The following is a 22030-nucleotide window of genomic DNA, read 5'->3' on the forward strand; positions in this document are numbered from 1 at the left end:
TTACATGATACTGCTTATAATAAGCTAGAATTCCTTCTGTGTCTTATAACAATTTCGTTTAGTACACGAACATTTACACGGACTTCTTAGGTTTAAAGGTATACACGCGACGGAAAAGGCGATTTTTTTTTCTAAAACAAAAAGATAAGATGAACAAAGAAACGTGTTGTTTAGTTTAAAATAACACTTTCCACAAATTTACGAATAATTAATCATTGTAATAACAAAGTAATTAGGCGTTTTCTGCAATTATTGAGTTACTGCCTTTTCATGAATATGAATGAAGGAAGTGCGTATTTAAGCTCAACGCGCATGTCCGCGGGAAATCAGATGGAAGAAGAGGTATGTGCTATTTGTTTACTTTATCGACTTTGAGAAGAGGGTCATTTGAATATTTATCTTTACGTAGGACATCGTTAACACTGGCAGCTTTAATAGATAACCATCTTATAAAAATAAGACGATTGCCATCTTAGATCTCGACTAGTACGATGTTTTGAACTACAAACATAGCCATGTGTACTTTGCTTCACGAAACACATGGGGCACCGAAGGGGAAACATAAACTCCTTGCTGAATATATAATTAGATCTATTTTGTAACGAATACTGTTAGAGTCAATTTACGCTTTAAAAAACCAATAATGCATGTTGGTTTTGACAAATTGATGAAACATATTCTCATAAAATACTACCCCCTTTCAAAAAACAATGTAAACCATGCATTTACTATTCACACATACAATGTAGGCCTATATAATATAATATACTCGTGATACTAGAGCTTTATAGACGTACAATGCATTGTAATTTAATTGTCTCTCTTACATGTATTTTTTCTTCTTCCAAAGCTGGTGCTATATTTATTATATTCCCCATTTTTACAATTAATAAATTCCAGTAAGGTGTATATATTTTTTTTATATAGATCTAAATATATAAGAATACTTCAGAAGTTTCATTGGTATTCACAAGAATTCCACGTTGTAAATAAATGTAAAAGTCCATTAAGACCAAGTGTATGTCCTAGAACAAAATTAGATTGGAGAGCAACTCAACCTCAAGCCCAATAAGAGGGGGGGGGGGCAAAAGGCACAAAACCCCACCATAGGCCCACACAGTGGAGATGTGGTAGTTCTTGCTCATTATGAGAGATAAAGAGACTGAGTACATATAAAAGACAAAGTAATTTTTTCAATGAAATTGATGTATGCAAAATGCTTTTCATATAATTAAAACATAAATCATTAACTTTAATAATTATGTGTTGCAGGCACACATGGAAATAACAGATGAGGAAAGGAAAGAATTGCTAATACAGCTAACATTTCTTCCAAAACATTGATTATGCAGCAGGTCTGACAAGGAGGATTTAATCCTCATCCCTATGATCAAACACAGTTGGAAGTCAACTGTTTAGATCTGCCTAAACAGATAGAGGGCCAAATGGGTGCCAGTCTCAGTATCCTGCAAGTTTAACATGCTGAATATATCTTTACAAATGCACTGGCTAACTTAAATATGATATAACAGTCAGCTTGTTCGACAACTACAAAGGTACTATCAGATACTATATTGACTGTGGGATTTCTACTTCTAGTCCTTCATGAGCTCGTGCTTCAAATGTATGCTTTGCAACAGGATGAAGATTACAACAAGGGTATGGTGCACATTAGAAGTTTTATCCTCTTGAGATCATGGGTGCCTTAGTGTTGGATTGAGGCAGTTCATTCAAAGGTGTGTGTGGGCAATACAAGATAAATACCCAGACCAGTATACTGGATATATTCCATCGAGACTTTAGAATTTTGTTTTCTATGCTGAGAAAATAATTAAAACAGAATTTCATATTCAATGACTTTCTTTTTTATTTTCATGTAAATGGGAGACTATTAAAATTGCCATGTGGCTCCAAATATTACTGCACCCTTGAAAACATGTAAAAACAAAATATGTTTGTGAAACACTAGTGGTAATAAAGAACAATTAAAGTAAAACAAGGTCAAAAACTTTGGTACCAAATCAAAATGATAAAGTTTTAGTCAAATTCCAAGGTCAAAGATCATGGTAATAATTGAAATGTCTTTCCAAAAAGAATTTATATACCAAATTCCTTAAAAGTACTCCCAAGGTCACAACTTTGGTACCAAAAAAGGGTCTTGTCGGTCACCTGAATACTAGTGAAACGTATCACTACTTCCATGGGCTAGGAAAACTAGAAAAAAATTCCTGTTCTGAATATCTAAGCTAAATTCTAATGTTCAGCAACAGTATAAAATAAGATGTGTTCTTAAAACTTCACTGCCTTCAAATGTGCAAACACTGATGAAAGGCTTTAAATAATAGGTGTATTAACATTAAAACATCAAAAGATATCACGAATTTGGACTCATCATAATCAATCAATCATAACCCTGGGTTTTGATTGAAATTCATCATTTTTTGCACATCATTTTCTGCTATTCCTAAGTATACATTTAGATGTTATACAGTATTAGCAAACTTGCACATTAATACTATATACTAAGTTTGGCCCCACCCTGGGGTCAAAACCCCTACTCTGGAGATCATCAAATTTACAATTTTGGTAAAGGACTACTTGCTCTATCCATTTAGTTTCAATTTTGTATCAATAGCACTAAAGATGTTATGTATGTGTCAATCATTGGATATTTCATCTCGCCCCTAAAATAATTTGTCAGATTATAAGTAATAAGATCAATAGATATTCTACTTGGAGAAAACATTTATTTTCAACACATGACAATTGGATGCTTTGATGTCTTCTACTGTTATATGAAAAATATGTATTGAATTACAAGAAATATGCCCAGTCTATAAAGTAATTTCAATGATGTGTTTAAAACTTTGGTAGCAGAAAAATATTACTACAGTCTACCTACAGCAAATTTAATATTGTATAGACACTGTCATATAGTTTTGAAATATGTTCATGTCACTCTGAATAGGAGTCAATTTTCAAATTTGGATTTCTTATCCTCTTCTAATTGAGTGGAAGTTGAAACTTGGAGGGTATGTTTCATCATCATCTCCTTTTAAAGTGCCAGATTCCTCTGATATGTCAATACTCAATCTAAAATAAACAAGAATATCAGTAAATCTGATGGATGCTCCCCAAATTGCAACTTAACTTCATATGATGAATGACTTGCACAGTGATCAATAACTGTTGAAAGGAAGGTTTCTTTACATATGTGAGGTATGTTGAGTGATGTTGACCTTGAGAGACCTTGGTCCAAAAGATCAATAACTGTTGAAATATAGTGGAAATCCGAAATGAAGTATTTTCATCTATATGGTATATGTTCTGATTGACCTAGACCTTTACAAAATGACCTTGAGTGACCTTTGTCTTAAAGACATTTGCTTATTACTTATTTGTAGGATATACAATGTACATGTACCTGTTCAAAAAACTGATGAAATAAAAAAACGTTTTACTTATGTAAGGTATATGTTCTGAGTGACCTTGACCTTTCCAAGATGACTTTGGTCCAAAAGTCCCTGTCTCAAGGAATATTTGTGATCAATATTTGATGAAAGGTTAAGGATATGGGAACTTCTATATCAAAAATTTTTGAAATAAGGAAATTTTATGTGTCCTGAGTGACCTTGACCCTTCCAAAATAATCTTGAAAGTCTTGTCAAGGAACATTTTTTATTAATTATATCAATTTCTGATCAAAAGTTTAGGAGATATAAGCTTGGACAGACAGATGGACAGATATAACAGCGACTATGTGCTCTCAAAGGAAATGTTTGGGAAGCATAAAAACTCTATCAAGTATCAAGAATTTCAAAAAGGCACAGTCAAGCACATCTTCAGTGTATCCATATTAAACAACTGTACAAAGTTTGAGGAACGTTGATCAAGTTAGAGGTGTGAGAGGAGTTGATTACACAAAGTTGGTATCATATTACTGGGATATCTACCCCCCCCCCCCCCCCCCCCCGCTTCACTATTTTATAAGCCCACGCTGTGCAACCCAGCCAACAAATATGGAAGAATTTTTATCTGAACTTACACAAAATTAACTAGCTTAGATTCAGGATCAACACATAGATAATTACTGATACTCACTCAAATGGATTCAGAAAGGATGATGCACACTTTGATTTTCTTACTGTACAGAAAGTTTTTTTGTATCATTTTCATTAGATTTACATCATCTATAAGGGAAATCAATTGAAAATATAAATTGCTTTGGAAAGGTATCTTAAAAATCTTTTTTAATTATAAGATTGAATACCAGAATATCATAATATTACTGTAAAATAAATGCTTTAATTGCATGTACATGCAATTATTTACACATGCACAACACGCACACACATCTCTTGTTTTGATTCATATTTTTGCTATTCAGATAGTGTCAGTTCCATACCTGATTGATGGGCCTAGCTCGAACTCTTCAACACCTGACCCTCCTCTGTAAAATAAAGTACATTTGACCAAGTACTAAAATTGTTCTTTTCAAAAGAAACATCAATGTACTATGTATAAGTATATAAACTACTACATGTAGTTATAACAGTCAGCATTGAAATATGACTGAGAATTTAGTTTAATTTTGTATAGGTATTGAAAAAAACCACTAAACAATAGTCAATCCATAGTCAAACCATCTGAAGTCTTATTCTACATATACTGATATTTCATTTCAAGATGAGGAAAAAGTTGAGCTGAATCTTAACATACTGATCACTGGTTGCTTATCTGGATTCTGCAGAAATATCAGAGATAATGTATTTTCCCGTAAAAGGCTTCGGGTCTGCCTGGCTGTGCACAGGAGTAGAAGTATATTTAACTGAGTGCTGGCTTTGAACATATCTGTAAGAGAAAGTTTATATTTGAATATTACATTCACCTTTGTTTCTACATTGACTATGTAGTACATAAACATAGATATCATTTATATTTATATATTTTCATTATATCCTACTGTGCAATTCTTATTACATCCCCCACATTTTCTCTTAAATTTGATATCTAATTCTGTTGGTAGGGGCTATATGTTAAGAGCAGTTATAAAAGGGGGTGGTGGTGTTGTTGTTTGATTGAGGGTCTGAACCAACACCACCTGAGTAGGGTAATAAATTAATATATCTAACTTTTTCAAGCACTTTCAGTTGTTCAGTGCTAAATGATAGGCCCTCACTTTGATTGGCTCCTAAAAATATTACATGGGGTGGAACCCATTTCCCCGAGGAAAATTTCTAGATCCAGGCACACAATGACAATGATGTATATGGACAAGCACAATAACAATTACTGGCAAAGGCACATATTATAGATTATATCATAGAAACAATAATATTCAAAATACAATCAGTGATTTGAATGCATGAATATGGCACCAGACAAAATCATATTATGATATACATGTATTGTATATATACAATTGTAAAGACAACGCTATCACACACACACACATATATATATATATATATATATATATATATATATATATAATAGCGTTGTCTTTACATATATATAATGTATATAATGTATAATATATTTTGCATTTCAAATTGAAAAGTATTTAAATTGCCATTACACTGGAATGTGCTTTATGTCCACAGACAGTGCTGCTCATGCACATAGTTTTACAAACTTTGAAGATTTCCTTCAAGACTTGGATATTTTGGGGCATTTGGTGACTAAATGACATATTGAGAATAGAAACAAGAAAAGTACAGGCAGAACATAGTATTCTAAAAAAGTCATCAAAGGTTTAGCAAGTCACAGTAAAGGCAGCAGGAAGAATTCGACCTTTTATGTTTAACAGCTAGTGTGCACCTAAACTTTGAGGAAGTGATTTGTGTACTTCAGTTTATACATCATGTGTGCTACTGTATCTGATTGTAAATTTTATAATTCGCTGATATAATTCAGAGTGATCTACAGCAACCTGCTCATAAGCAAGTCAAATATCATATTTATACTACATATGTTTCATTGAAAAATACCTTTTTGTACAAAACGCATTGCAATGTTATTTGTGAACTCATTTTTTATGGGTATAATATTCATAAATTTCAGAATTTTTTGTAGTTTCTTCATATAATTTCAAAATAATATAAAATGTCATGGCAAAGAATTAAAAAATTGTACATGAGGATAAAATTTTGCCTGGGTGATTTCATGAATGTCATTGTGAACTATCTCAACCCATCCAGTGACAGTTAACTAGTAGCACTCACAGTCATCAACACAATGGATGTGCAGATTCTATCGCCTAATCCGCTAATGAATTAACTCCATTTTACCGTTCATATACACATATGCATCCAGTAATAACTTCTTTTCACTCCTTATGCTGTAAAAGGTTAAAACAAATAACGAATATAAATTACCCCTTCTGGGGCCTCATCATCTGTCACGTCGGAAAGTCAATGGTTTTATAGGATAAATTAAATATGTAGAGCTATGAAACATGAACGAATACCGTGCGATAGTTAGCTAAGTCATTGGAGTCACCGACGTAAGGCAATATTTGCCTTTTCTTCTGAATCAACTGTTTGAAAGAAAGTAGCTAGGCCTAACCACACATTACAAACCTGTCAAGTAGAAAAGTTGTCGATGAACTTCATATTCTCCCTTACAGCATTCCACTGAGCATAGTGTTCTCCAATATATATTCTTTCTCTGCTCCTTTCTTTTTCCTATTTCCTTTTCCTCTCTTTTCTTTCTGACAGTATTGGCTCCCAAACTGTAACGGTCTACCACGCTTTCGCGACGCCATCTTTGTTTATAAATCTAAATATGGCTCTCGGTGTCACGTGGTAGTTTAATATTCAAAAAGAGGCATTACTTTCCTGGCAGGAAAGTAATTAATTATAATTTGACATCTTTTTAACGCGCTCGATTTCAATTGCGTAAATTGCAACAAGTTCTTAACTTTATTTAATAAACAAAATAAATAAATTTCCCTCTTGTTTTTGATTGACGCAAATTACAGCGTGTATACCTTTAAGATATAAGTTATAAAATCTCGCATATATACCATGTTCTAATACCCCAGACCTAGAATAATTTACATTGTTAACTTATTGTAAAGTGTACCTTTAGGCCCTTTTCATAGACAGATTGTTTTTATCATGATGTACCTGTTCACCGTGCAATTATTGACTTTGTGTGTAATATCGGGTCAATACTGCTGTATATATATACATGGTTTGAGGTAGTTGACGGGTAGATTATAGGACAAGTCAATGTAAGAAGGTAAGAAAAAATACTTGATTAACAATCGTGAATACATCAGAATTATTCCTACATTGTCAGTATATGAGATGTAAAACTTATACGGTACCAATTTTGATGCACCAGATGCGCATTTCGACAAAGTATGTCTCTTCAGTGATGCTCAACCGAAATGTTTGAAATCCGAAATAACAATGACGTTTTAGAGCTATTATAGGCAAAAACAGTGTGCCAAAAAAGTGGAGTCAAATTCGTCTAAGGATAAGAGCTATGCGTGAAGGAGATAATCCTTAATTTTGAAATGAATTTCTAAATTTTATAACAGCAATTAAATATACATCCGTATTTTCAAGCTAGTAACGAAGAGATGTATTTTTTTCATTACAGTAGTGACTGTCCTTATTTACAAAGGTTTTATGTGACCTGTGTAAACTCAGATGACATATCGCCATTGGTCTGTGTCCGTCGTCGTGCGTCAATAATTGAACATTTTTAACATCTTGATAACTACCATTCCAATTCTTTTCAAATTTGATATAAAGAATTTTGGGGAGGAGGGGGACATGTATTATAAACCTTAGGACTCCTGCGATCCGGGTGCCAACAATTTCTCTACAACCCCACATAATTATGAAAAACTGAATGCATAGTGATGTAGAGCAGGAATACCTCTACCACAATTGTAAATATCAGGATCCCCGGTGAAGAAGTTCTGACTCCAGGGCGGGGTCAAACGTGGTATATTCTTTCAACAGCCATAGCATCAAACTGTGTAACCTCCAATATTTGGAAGTTCAATAAAGGAACACGACCACATCTTTTCATACACACCCTATCCTAAGACATTCTCCAGTTCAATCGATATCTCTCGGTAGGCCCGATGTCACTTTATCTCAAGAAAAATAATCAACTGAAGAATTTATTGATTAAATAACTTTGTACAAAATACTTACCGTGCTCTCCAAAATCATATCAAAATCAGTTTTCTAACCCCGGTTTATTACATTATCAACTTCGCATATTGAAGCACACCAACTAAAAAATCCCTTAGTGCATATCATAGAACGAAAGAATAAAGAATTATAACTGATGCATCCTTCTGTTTAATCTTTATGACATTTTCTCACGAAGGTGTCGACACTTACTAGTGTACACATGCACAACGGATATGCTGCTGATACAAAGGAAGAGTGTGTGTCACATATGCATGTCTTGAATAGACAGTATCTATTTTTGTAATCAACTACTCTTACAAAACCTATGTGACATTCTTCAGACATTGTTCAGCTGTTATGGAAACATTGAAGATGATCACATTCAAAAAGACACATACACATCTTTAATGTGTTCATGATATTTGTACAAAGTTTGAGGAACGTAAAGTAAGAGGTGTGAGAGGAGTTGGCTATACAAAATAGGTACCGTCTATTCAAGACATGCTTAAAAATGACTAAGTCTGATCACTTTCATAAAAGCATATTTACCTCTCCCATATGTCCATAACTACTACAAAGTTTAAGGAACGTCAAAGTAGAGGTGTGAGAGGAGTTGATTATACAAAGCAGGTTCCCTGTTACAGGGACACCCGCTCGCCCACCAGTCATTCACCATTCTACAAGCCGCTTGCATGCTGTGCAAGCCGGCTATAAATATATAGTCAATGATTGTACCCCAAGCAACGAGGTGCGTAGGATTTAATGTTTCACCCGCCTGTCAGTCTGTCTGTCCTGTTCTTGTCAACGCAACTCCACTGAGACCGCTCAACAGAATTTCGTAGTTCATAAGGACAGACTGTGTAGATGTGCATATTCCAAACATGTTGCCATTCAAATAATGTAGAGGCAAGCATATAACAAACTACCAAAAATTGATGTTGTGGATAACATTTGAAGTTAAAAAGGATAATTTTAATGAATTTTCAATACTTGATGTATACTTTTTGTACATCTAGAATGACCATGTTGTATTTTCCTGTATATGTTGTGACCTCTGCCTTGTTTACATGTACCAATTAAAACACTGAAAGGAATTTAATGAAACGGTCTCTTTAAAAATCATATCATCATCAATTTTTAATCACTTATGTATACCCAGTTATATGTATGAATGATAATTTATTATGACTTTTGCCTGATTGCCCTTCAGTAATACAAGCATTACCATTCATTATGTGAGGTATTGCCAAGTTATGTTGGAGCGTAGGGTATGTGAGCTTGCTTACTTCTGTCTTCCATTTATTCCTTTAATGTTCGTATATATAAGGCTCTTCAGAATTCACGTTCTACACACGACAACATCTGACTTCTTGAAACAAGAGGCTTACTGGCATTATCGCTCACCTGAATACTAGTTTAAAGTATCACTAGCTCCAAAGGCAATGGAATCTAAAAAATAAATTCCTGTTCTGAATATATAAGCTATATTTAGCAATATTCTAAAACAAAATTGGTTGAATATTGTTTAAACGTCCATCTCGAGAATTTTTCACTCATACGGAAACGTCACATTTGCCGGTGAAGGGCTGCAAAATTTAGGCCTGTGTTCCGCGCTTACGGCGTTTGAGCAGGGATGATTCTTTATCGTTTCACACCATTACATAATAATATGATAATGTATTAACCTTAAAGATGAGAGTGATTTGGACCCATACTAAAGTCAACACCCTGTGGTTGCGAAATTCACAATTTTTTGTACATCCTTTTCTGTTATTCCTAAATATGCATTTAGATTTCATACGGTATCAGCAATTAAAATACCCAAAGGCCGTAGGCGCCGAGCATATGCCTAAATGATCAGTCCTTCACTGGTAATGCTAACGTCTGAACATGACTCAAAGACTCTCGAACGTCCGGGACGTCAAACAATATACAATAAATCAACCAAATCAATAACATGACATTCAAAGTGAAAATGAAACTGTTTGTCAGTATTGACGTCCAAACATTCATCATCAAGAGAAATAGAACTGTCATTGCCAGGTATGGTGTAGCCTACGTTCATTCTGGTGAAGTCATTCACCTTTTATGCCCCCTGGGCAGAATGGCTTTAGCCTTCCTCTCAGAGTTCCTTCAGTTAGTATCGTGGGCAGTTACTACGACTTTCATGTCTTCTCATATTTGACCTTTTAGTTGAAATATTTTCCAACAGTCTCGGCGAGTCTCATTGTTTTAAGGGTATACCTATATATCTGAAAATATAATGTGTGAATGGTGACGTTCGACGTAATTAAAACGAACATATGGATATGAATCTGTTGCAAATCTCACTGGATCTACCAATGGGAATTTCACATTTATCAGTTTTTCATCTTTGATATAACGTCCTTGCTGTCGACACCTGTACAATAAGGTAAAATATTAAATGAATAGGGATATGTACTGAAGTAAACATTCGATTTTGCCATACATGTATCAATGACCTATAATTTCTACTACCAAATTAATTTTAATATTTCTATTAAATCAGGACTGATGTTGACTTTGCGGAGGATCATTTGACGAGTTTAGAGGACGACAATATAGTGTTATTTTTGAAGATCGCAGAGACAGTAGATCTATAGAAGGGGGGAATAACTTTAATTAGAAGATTTAATTTTAAAAAATAACGTGAAGAATTCAAAGAAAAGAGAAAACATATGGCATCATGGGATACAATTTTGGAAGGGGTATTAGAAAAAAGGCGTGCACTAGAAAGACCGAGCCTCCAAGCAGCGTTTGATAGCTTTGAAGAAGCCAAACAAATTTATGATTCGAAATGGAAGGAAGGAAGAACATCTGCAATCGGCGATCTTAAGAAAATAGAGAGGAAAATTTTATCCGATGAAGATACGTACAAAAGAGAACAGGAATTCACATTGCATGAAAGCTTTGTCGGTAATATACTGATGGTAATAGGATTTATTGGGTGTCCCTTTATGGGCGAAAAGATGTTAAATCTGTTAGCATTAGGAGCATGCGTGTCGATCATATCGAAAATATATGACGTGATTTACATGCAAAAGAAACTTATAAATACGTCCTCTAATTTTAAAAAGGCAAAGCATATTCTAGACCAACATGCTCTTGATACAAGAAGGTTAAATACACTCTTACAAACATTTAAGACAAATGTATCAAAATTGCACACATAAACTCGGAGAACACTGCGGATGTTAAATATTACCTTAATGATGTCGGACTGCCAGCTAACTATGACGTAGAAGAGGCGGTGAAAATCCTCGTCAATGGACCGAAAGTTAACGAAAACTTATCAACCACGCTAACTGAACTTCCAATCACTGTAGATGAGGGTGTGCTTTTGATATGGACATTGGTTCAATTCATACCCATGGTTATAACTAAAACGAAGTTGTCCAACGATGAATTACACGAACAATCAAGGATGGTGGAACGAGGGATCGCTAAATTGGATTCCGAATTAACCGAATGTCACTTGATTTTCCGCTAAGAAAATCAAAACTCATTTTCCTTTTAATTCAATTTGGAGAAATCGTATTTAAAAAGACAAGATTAAACAGGATTTGCAAGCATAAAAGTTGGACCGACACTTCCATCTACAGCGTCGACAGTCATGATAAAATCGATAGATGCATTTGAAGGGTTCAAGAAATCCACGTCATCACTTATATGTCATGAAGTACACATTATAATTAAAGAAAATATTTAGATTGGTTTATTGAATATTGACCCAAATGCCGAGAATAATTGAATGATGCATTTGTTGTAAAACTTCATCTCATAAACCTCTTGGTAACAGGATCTGTAGATATTCAGACATACAATCTTTTGATATACTCTTTTTCATGTGCATCTCAATCAATGAATCCCATATCGTTATATAATGCCTAAAAGAAGGACTATGTGTCTGCATTTGGGAGGAATCTTTATCGCGCCATATCTGTTGTGACATGGAACTTCCGTTTTTGCGGTCTCATCTGAAGGACCGCCCCATTAAGTCACCTGTTACGACAAGTTAGGAGTACAAAGGACTTATTCTACCCCATCCCCACACATAGGGTATTTGTTTTGTAATAAAATTGTTAAGTCTGGATCATTTCTCTGTAGTTTATGTAAGTTTCTGGGAAAACATATATCTTCCCAAGTAATGAACAATGTATAGTTTATCGTTATTTGTTTGGTTATGTCCTTTTCAAAGAAAAGGGTCATATTGCTTTACACATGTCGGTCGATCGGTAGACCTTATGTTGTCTGCTCAATATCTTGAGAATCATTTATTTGAGCGCAATGATATTTCATATGTGGGTTGGCTATGAGTAGAAGAGGATTCCTGTCGATTTTCAGATCAAGATGTCATTTAATCCACTCTGGACATGGGAAGACCCTATCCGCTCAATATCATGATAACACTTTCCTTGACATACATCAAGCTTGCTGCACTGGTACATCCTAAGGATTAAATGACCCCTATTGATATCGAGGTCACATGGTCAAGGGTCAAATTGGACATAGGGATACACTGCCCGCTTAATATCTTAAGAATCCTTTGCTTGACAGATATCAACTTGGTACACTGCTACATCCTAAGAACTTAAAGAAGTAAACGACCTCTATTGATTTTGAGGTCACGGGTCAATCCACTCTGGATATAGAACAATATTGTCCGCTCAATATCTTGAGAACTATTGCTTGACATACATCAAATTTGGTACATCCTAAGGAGTAAATGACCCTTATTGATTTTGGTGTCACATGGTCAAAGATCAAGGGTCAAACTAGACAAAGGAACATCATGTCCGCTCAATATTTTGAGAACCCTTTCTTTGACAGACATCAAGCTTGGTACATCCTAACGAATAAATGACCCCTATTGATTTTGAGATTGCACGGTCAAGGGTCAAACTCGACATAGGAATATACTGTCCGCTCAATATCTTAACTTTCTTTTTAATTTTTAAAAACTAAAACGACATGCATACATTTCTGTTCTAAACAGAAACACCACGCTGATCCTTAATTAAATGGTACTCCAATTAAAGTTCTAAAAGAGTTTAAGTTCTGAGGTGTCGTTTTTATAATAAAGTTTCTTTTATTCCTCATAAAGGAATGTTCAAAGAGAAATGTACAAAAGCCCTTGATATAATTAAAGTTGTTGCAAACACAACTTGGGGAGCAGATAAAAATACTCTTCTACATCTGTATTGCTCTCTAATCCGGTCTAAACTAGACTACGGCTGTATAGTATATGATGCTGCAACAACATCCTATACCAAAGCTCTCGATGTAATTCACCATCAAGGAGACCATGCACGGAATCTTTCTAAACCTATCCTGTAGATAGTTGGTATGTTGAGGCCAACATAGCACCTCTCAATCTACGTAGAATGAAACTTACCTTACAATATATTGTTAAATATTAATAAAAGCTAATATTGACAATCCTGCATTTAACTGTGTTTTCCATCCGCAGTTTGAACATTTAAATGACACAAACAAGAAGTGTATAAGTCAATCGGTCTACGAGTTGAAAAACATATCCATGATTCTAACTTACCTTTGGACATTGTAAAATCCTCATCACTTTCTGAAATACCACCATGGAAACTACTAAAACACATAGTAGACACACCACTCTCTGAATATAAAAATCTGAAACAAATTTCATTATTTTCAAACAAAAATTATCCGACATAAAACAATCCAAACATACTACAATTGATATCTATACAGATGGTTCAAAAGACCAAAATAAAGTCGCTGTTGCTACAGTAATGACAAACGACGTTTTCTCTGCAGGACTTTCGAATGAAGCAACAATTTATTCCACCGAAGGAAAGACTATTCAGCTTGCGTTTGAATACATAACAACTTCTAATGACAAACATGCCTGAATACATATTTTGTGACTGTCCATTAACTATTCATCACATTCGTTTAGAATGTAGTGATTTTACACCCATACGAAAAAGATTTTTTAATAGTGTTCAATCAATGAAAGAACTTTTTACAAATATCGACAATCATTATATTATACAATACTTATAGATATAATTGAAAACTTTTATAGTACAACTGTTTATACACACGAATTAGTGTTTTTACCTGTTTATGTATTAACTTTTATATCCGTCGGTTAAAGGGTGTCCCGTGGCAAGGATCACAACCTCCTTGGCACGCTAAAGATCGTTTCCCTAATGTTCGAAAAAGAGTAGGCTCACTAGGGGTCGTCAGGGAAACTCAAACACTCACAACCAAACGCAATTCAATCAGTTACCCATCGTAAAATGACTGAAATATTGTCAAACAACGGCGTAGAAAATCAAACAATCAATCAATCATTGAGAAATATCAAACTTGGTACGCTGATACATCCTACGAATTTTTAGAAGTAGTGGACCCCCTATTGATTTTAAGGTCACGTGGTCAAGGGTCAATCCATTCTTGGTATAGAACGATATCATCCGCTCAATATTTTGAGAACTCTTGTCTGACAGACATCAAGCTTGGCACACAGGTACACCATGATCCCTATTGATTTTGAGGTCACATGGTCAACGGTCAAGGGGCAATCCACTCTGGACATAGGAAGATATTGTCTGCTCAATATATTGAGAGCCCTTCGCTTGAAAGACTTCAGACTTGGTGCACTAATGTATCTTCAGGAGAAGATGACCACTCTTGATTTCGAGGTTACATGTTAAAGGATCAAACTGAACATAGAAATATACTACCCGCTCAATATCTTGAAAAGCCTTTGTTTGACAGAACTTCGTACACAGGTACATCTTCAAGAGAAGAGACCCATATTGATTTTGATTGATGGATTTTATATTATTTAACGTCCCTCTCGAGAATATTCCACTCATATGGAGACGTTGCCAGTGAAGGGCAGCAACATTTAGGTTTATGATCGGTGCTTACGGCCTTTGAGCTGAGAGGAATTGTATCGTGTCACACCTGATATGACACAGGACCTCGGCTTTTGCGGTCTCATCCGAAGGACTGTCCCATTTAGTCGCGTCTTACAAGCAAGGTGTACCGATGATATCTTCTATCCCCGATCCCACGGGACCATATTGAGTTTAGGTCATACGGTAAAAGGTCAAACGACATAGGAGTAAATGGTCCTTATTGATTTTAAGGTCACGTTTTCAAAGGTCGAGGGAAAATCCACTCTGGACATAGGAAACATTGTCTGTTCAGTATCTTGAGAACCCTTTTAGCTTGAAAGACATTAAACTTGGTACAATAGTACATCTTTCAGAGAAGATGACCCATTGATGTTGAGGTCACATGGTCAAACTGGACATAGGAATGTACTATCTGCTCAATACCTCGAGAATCATTTGCTTGATTGACATCAAACTTGGTACACTGGTACATGCACATCTTCACGAAAAGACGATTCCTATTGATTTTGAGGTCACTTGATCAAAGGTGAAGGTTCACACTGGATATTGTAAAATAAACATGTACTGTCCGCTAAATATCTTGAGAAACCTTTACTTGCAGACATAACACTTGGTACACTGGTACATCTTGAAGAGCAGATGACAACTATTAATTTAGAGGTCACATGGTCAAAGACCAAGGGTTAAACCGGACAAAGTAATATATTGTCTCCTATATTTTAAGATCTATATGTTTGATTCACACCAAACTTGATACACTGGTACAGCATGGGGTATATGACCCCTACTGATTTTACGTCATCCACTTTGGACATAGGAATATATTGCTCAATAATTTGAATTGGTTCTGCACTACTATCAATCAAAGTTGTTTTTTCCACCTTGTAAAACCGCTGTTCAATCATCACACGTACGCATTTATGAACCTGTCCGAAATGTCATCCATCATGTTACCTGTTTGAACCGGAATTACCTGATTTTAAATTGAGATTTACTAACAATTGTCACTCGGCCATTGGCAGTCACGTGCGCAGTCCAAACTTCCAAAATCACCGGTGGTCTTATATGTGTAAAGCTGTGTATTTTATTACAACAATGCCGTGCCATAACTTTAAAGCTGTATGGTCCGAATTACAATATTTTTTTTCCATCTCGTAAAATTGCTATTAAATCATCGCACGTATGTAGTTATGAGGCTGTACGACATATCATACATTATTTCACCTGTTTTAACCCAAATTATTTGACTTTAAATCGATGTTTACAAATAACCGTACCACTCTGCCATTACAAGTGACAGTCACGTGACCAGTTCAAACTTTCAGATCATCGGTGGTCTTATCCGTGTAAAGCTGTGTATTTTGTTATAACAGTACCGTACCATAAGTTTAATAGAAATAAAAATATCCAATACCTCTTAGTAATTCGTTGTTTTACGTTCTTTCAGCCTTAAAACTAGACAGTTGCGTATAAGTTAATACATCATGTTGGGATTCCCCTGACGCGCGTGGGCCTATTTATAGACGTCTATTATGGGATGATTTATATATGTAACCACTATATTTACTTTCTAAATAATATTCGCACTGTTTGCTTTTGCATATAGGTGTTTTCAAGCATGTAATTAAGGGAAAGTTAATAACTGTATAAAGTAATCAATCTGATTTAAAGTAATTATTTACAAAAATAATACATGAACATCGGGTCATACAGCTTTAATAGAAATAAAAATATCAAGCACCCCTTAGAGGAGTTTTATGACGATGCTTACTTTTACAATCGACGACTGACTTTTACTATTTAAAGGGACCAACTCCAACTACAGAAATTGGACCGAAATGAATATACAGACTGCTTCAATAAAAACACTAAACCGACAACTATGTTTATTAATACAGTATTGTAAACTCTTTAGCAGTTCTTTTTCTTTCTACATTAGTTCGACACTTTCGCAATGCACTATTCATTTTAATTTTTTATTAAGAAAAATGTTTCGATATCCATTAACTGCGAAAGACGAGCTGAGAAAAGCATAAAGAAACCCAGAAAATTTCCATAAAAAGACAGAGTGGTTTTAAGTTTTACTGTATATCACAAGTTTACCAAAGCGCGCCCAATGTAAACAGGCAAACCCAAGTTATCCTGACAATTTCTAAATAATGTGGCATCAGTCATAAAAGCTTAAAATTCTCTATATATCACATCTTAGGATTCTGGTTGCCACCCATCCACACACACATACCGTTGAACGGCAGCTCTATACTAGATCAAAAAGTTGAGGGGGTAGGCTTGTCGAGATATATTTTTTCATAGCCCATTCCTTCATTTAAAAAAAATAAAAATAAATAAGTCCGTGTTTCCCTCTCTTTCGTGTTGAATTTCTAGGTTTAAATGTGAAGACAACCAATACGTGATGTGTAAATTGTATACATGTATATCATTTAATATACACAGTAGAATCAGCACTCTTTGTGGTAAATCAATGATTCATGGAAATTGGCCCCCATGAAAATCGATCATTCCCTAGTGTACTAGTATATTCTATACATCATCGATATAAGCATTTCACATGCGCTTGTCCTTTAGAAATGCCATAACCCGTAAATAACCGAATTAGAGTAGGTCCTCAATACCCTTGTTAGTCGTAAGAGGCAACTAAATAGGGCGATCCTTCCGATGAGACTGGAAAAATCGAGGTCCCGTGTCACAACAGGTGTGACATGATAATGATCCCCGCTGCTCAAAGGCCGTAAGTGCCGAGCATAGGCCTACATTGTGCAGCCCTTCACCGGCAATAGTGACATTTCCATATGATTGATTGGTTGCTTTTACGTCCCTCCCTGGATTTTTCACTTATATTGAGAGGTCACCATCTGTAGGTGAAGAACCACAAATGTAATATCGGCTGAAATCCGACTTGGCTGAATATTTAGACTGAACACCTTCACCGAATCTCGGAGCAGTCCTTCATAATTCGTGTCTGGAAATTTACTTTCAGCTTCGGCCGGCTCTAGCAATTAATGTGCACTTAGGTGACACTGCTGTTCGCTTCGAATAAATTACTTAACTATTAAACCAAATTTCCATAAAATATACGATTACTAAATTTTCCGTTCAAATGATGAGTTCCATGGCGCAATATTTTAACTCCAGAAATTGAAGAGTTCCAATAGTTTTTTTTTTTAAATTAGCGATATACAAGACGGTATCTGGATATACACTGTATCAGTAACTAGATAATACAGACTATTGGAACTCTTCAATTTCAGTAGATAAGGTTTCTATCTCTGGATACCTATAAAAATGAAAGTATACCACTGTTGATGCCAAAAATGTATCGGTATCAGTAAGGTTTTAAAAGATTATTTTACTTTCTATTCCTTCATTACCTAAATCGTCTGCTGATATATCCAATTCAAGACAGAAGATGATAAACATTAAACAATTAAATGCATGTACACTCTCTGTAAGTACAACAAATAAAAATCAATTATTGATATACATTCACACTTCACATCCAGACTATGATATAACGTACAAAAATAGTTCAAGTTAAACCTATCTAAACGGTCTTTTCAAAATTAGAATAAAAATATATTCGGGAATTCTTAACCCAAATATATACTTTTGAAACCCGTCCTAACCTATATACGATAAGAATAAAGTATAATTATATGTAACCGTCATGTATTTAAATCATAACACACTGGTGGTTCGGGTTCTAAAGTTCTTTATTGTTATATCCTAATTCTGGAGGATGATCTAAAAAATATGTAAAATACATGTAATTAAGTTCTCTCTCACTCTATCATTCACACTTCTAGTTATATTAAAATAATGATTTCAAAATATTTATAAATTAATGTAATAAATAGATATTTTCCAATAGAGTAAACTCAAACTCTTACCGTAAACTCAGAAGAATAGAAACTGTTGTAAAACTTAGTTTTTTTTATATGACAATACGTTCGGGTATGGAGTGTTGCTGGGTTAGTTGCTTATATAGCACGAAACCAGTAAAACAACTCACAAGACACTCACAACCACACACAAACCATACTGACCTTTCACACTCCCCTCTCTACCAATCAGCGTTCATCCCGATGAATATGAATGAAATGAAACGACTTACGATGAAATGAGTAACGTAATGATTATATTAGTATGTTAAATATGAATTTTTTCATCCTGTGACATATAATTACTCTTTAATCCAGTGATAAAATGCATTAGAGAATTTTGAAGGATATTTGCCAATAACTGCAAAGACCGAATCATTATAAATCTGTTAGGCGTATGAACACTGTCGAGCATGTCGTCTGCATCTAACATCTCGGCCCGTTCAACCGGTGATTTTGTAATAATGATAGTAGGGGTCTTATACCATACAACTTACTACTAAAAATTATCATTAACCCGAATTAGGGGGTGATATGGTAAAAGACCCTACTATTAAGAAAAAAATATCATGCAGTTCCTGTGATTGGTCACACGTGCGTCGAATGAAAACAAAGCTTTGTTGTCCGTTCCCACGTCATTCGATGTCAGATACATGCAGGTTCGCCATACCTCTAATCTGTGGTTAATATCACTGAACGAGCACAAGAAATTTATCCTAGAGGAGGAAATTGCAACAATTCTTCTTTCAATAATTGTATTTTCAATTCCTCGAAGTGACAACAAGGCCGATTAGCACCTATAGTAACTAGACCTACGCTGTTTACAATTAGATATATTTGAACTGTTTAAACCCAGTTCAGATGGTAAACTTTGTTAATAAGTTGATGTTTATGATATTTATTGGAAATCAATTCAGGAATTGGACTATTCAATTTTTTCAGCATTGCGCAGTCTTTTCTTTTACGTTATGATAACAAATTTTGCTTTACTTACCAAAATAATTAGGCGAGAAAATTGAGATATATAAGAAAAATGCACACATTAAAAAGGTTTTTCGAATGTAAATATATGTAATAAATTATTTTTTTGAAAAGCGCGTTATTCAATTTGTTTGCATACATGTACACCGTTGTAGTTATGCGACTACTTCTTTCAAAAAATAATAATTTGTTGCCTAAATATTACGCACGACATGGTTATTTATAACTTCCGACTTGAAAACCTATCGGCGAGATGCTCTTTTGTAACATTTATGGCATGTTGTATGATAGTTTGTTCAATTATGTCTGTGTAATTTAGGAAGGTACTTAAATCTACTTAAAATTATAATGTTTTTCATTAAAATTATTATCTAAAACATTTCCTAATCAAAACCGATTATCATATAAAGTAAAAACAGGCCTTCCGTTCAATTAATTAACAATCGGCATTAAAAGAGAGAAAGAGTACCAAATTATAGCAGAGCTGTTTTGTTTGCATAACAATGATAAACTGGGAGAAAATAAAATAAATACATCAACTTCTTTTGAATACAAACGAATAGAACTCTATTTCAAAGAAATTATGAGTTCTTGATCATGATAGAACTGCAACAATAATTATTGCATAATTGCTCAATCACGATCAGCTAGGAAATGAAAATGTAAATAATAAACTTAAATAAATAAATGGATAAAGGAAATAAAAATGAAATTAAAGTAAACGCCTTGCAAAACGTAATACCTACCAAGTCAAAATCTTCTCAAACGACTGTGTCAAAATACGTACTTTTAAACATTATACTAAAGCATAACGTTGTGTAACAGATGAATGAAATTCAACAGGAAAATGACAAGATTTATGCGTTATGGTATCTGATGATCAGAGTTAAATGATCAATGAAATGGAAAAACAAACCAGCACTCTGATTGAAGAAGATGAATTATCACATTTAAGCAAATGCAGTAAAAAATTATAACACATTAAATTACTTCATTGTATTTTTCACATATTAAACCATTTTACTTTTACCAAATTAAATCAAAACACAAATTAAGAATTCCACCTCATCAGTCCATCCATTGCTTGTTGTAGGTGTCGACTAATTTGCGTGTTCCATTTGATGAAACTGTAAGAACCGAAGATGTGTACAACATTTTATATATGTCTCTGCAAATAAATAAGGTCCCGTGTCGCAGCAGGTGTGGCGCAATAAAGACCCCTCCCCCTGCTCAATGTCCGTCGGGCTTAGGCCTAAATTCTGCTGCCCCTCAACGACAATAGTGACGTCTCTATATGAGTTAAAGATTCTCAAGAGGGACGTTAAATAATATACAATCAATTATATCGTCTCTTTATCTCCGACCGACTATTTCTGACAATCGTAAGTGACAATATCAACCGCAACCACATGTGAAATCGAAATAATACGACAGTCATCCAGCTGTGTTAAAACGATGTATTTTTTTTTTAATTTATTTATTTAGGAATAGGCACATATACAATATATATACAAGACAATATCACAGATGAACACATAGTTAAAACAAAAGTTGTTGTTAAATACATAAGATAAAAAGGTTTCCCAGTTTACTTTCGGAAGGTCGGTGGTCTTTTCCCAGGTACATTGTATCTGGGTTCTCTCTTCCACCAATAAAAACTGGGTGCCACCAGATAACTGAAAAAATTGTTTCGTGTGGCGGAAAACATCAATCAATCAATCAATTGACTTTAAGAGCACAGTGAGTAAATTGATGCATGTGCCAATGCCAAGGATAACCCATGAAAGCTATATGGCTTATTTCCAATGGGGTCCTTTTGGTCCTATAATGCAAGGTGAAGATAACGAAGTGATCAATCTCATAACTCCTAATATGACATACACAATATATTATCATTATTAGCATAATAAAACAATGCAAACAAAAAGATATTGAAAGACATTGATTTGAAACACATAAGAATACTTTAAATATCTTACATTTCAACAGTGCTTAGTACCCCCACTATAAAGGTAATTAACGATAAGGAAGTAATAATACAATCTATAATTACTTATGT

General features: G+C 34.5%; 1 protein-coding gene and 1 long non-coding RNA gene across 2 annotated transcripts in view; one reads left to right on the top strand and one right to left on the bottom strand.

The window, feature by feature from the left end:
- The window catches only part of LOC125662394 (uncharacterized), a 1158266-nt gene that overhangs the window by 1086850 nt on the left and 49386 nt on the right, over nucleotides 1-22030 (bottom strand). The gene's annotated exons all lie outside the window — the stretch shown is intronic.
- Nucleotides 7183-12271, top strand: LOC125661733 (uncharacterized). Its single transcript, XR_008797616.1, has 2 exons — nucleotides 7183-7245; nucleotides 10690-12271. It is a non-coding gene; the product is annotated as an uncharacterized LOC125661733 (long non-coding RNA).

The sequence above is a fragment of the Ostrea edulis genome, chromosome 8 (genome assembly GCF_947568905.1).
Source record: "Ostrea edulis chromosome 8, xbOstEdul1.1, whole genome shotgun sequence".
Classification (NCBI taxonomy): Eukaryota; Metazoa; Mollusca; class Bivalvia; order Ostreida; family Ostreidae; genus Ostrea; species Ostrea edulis.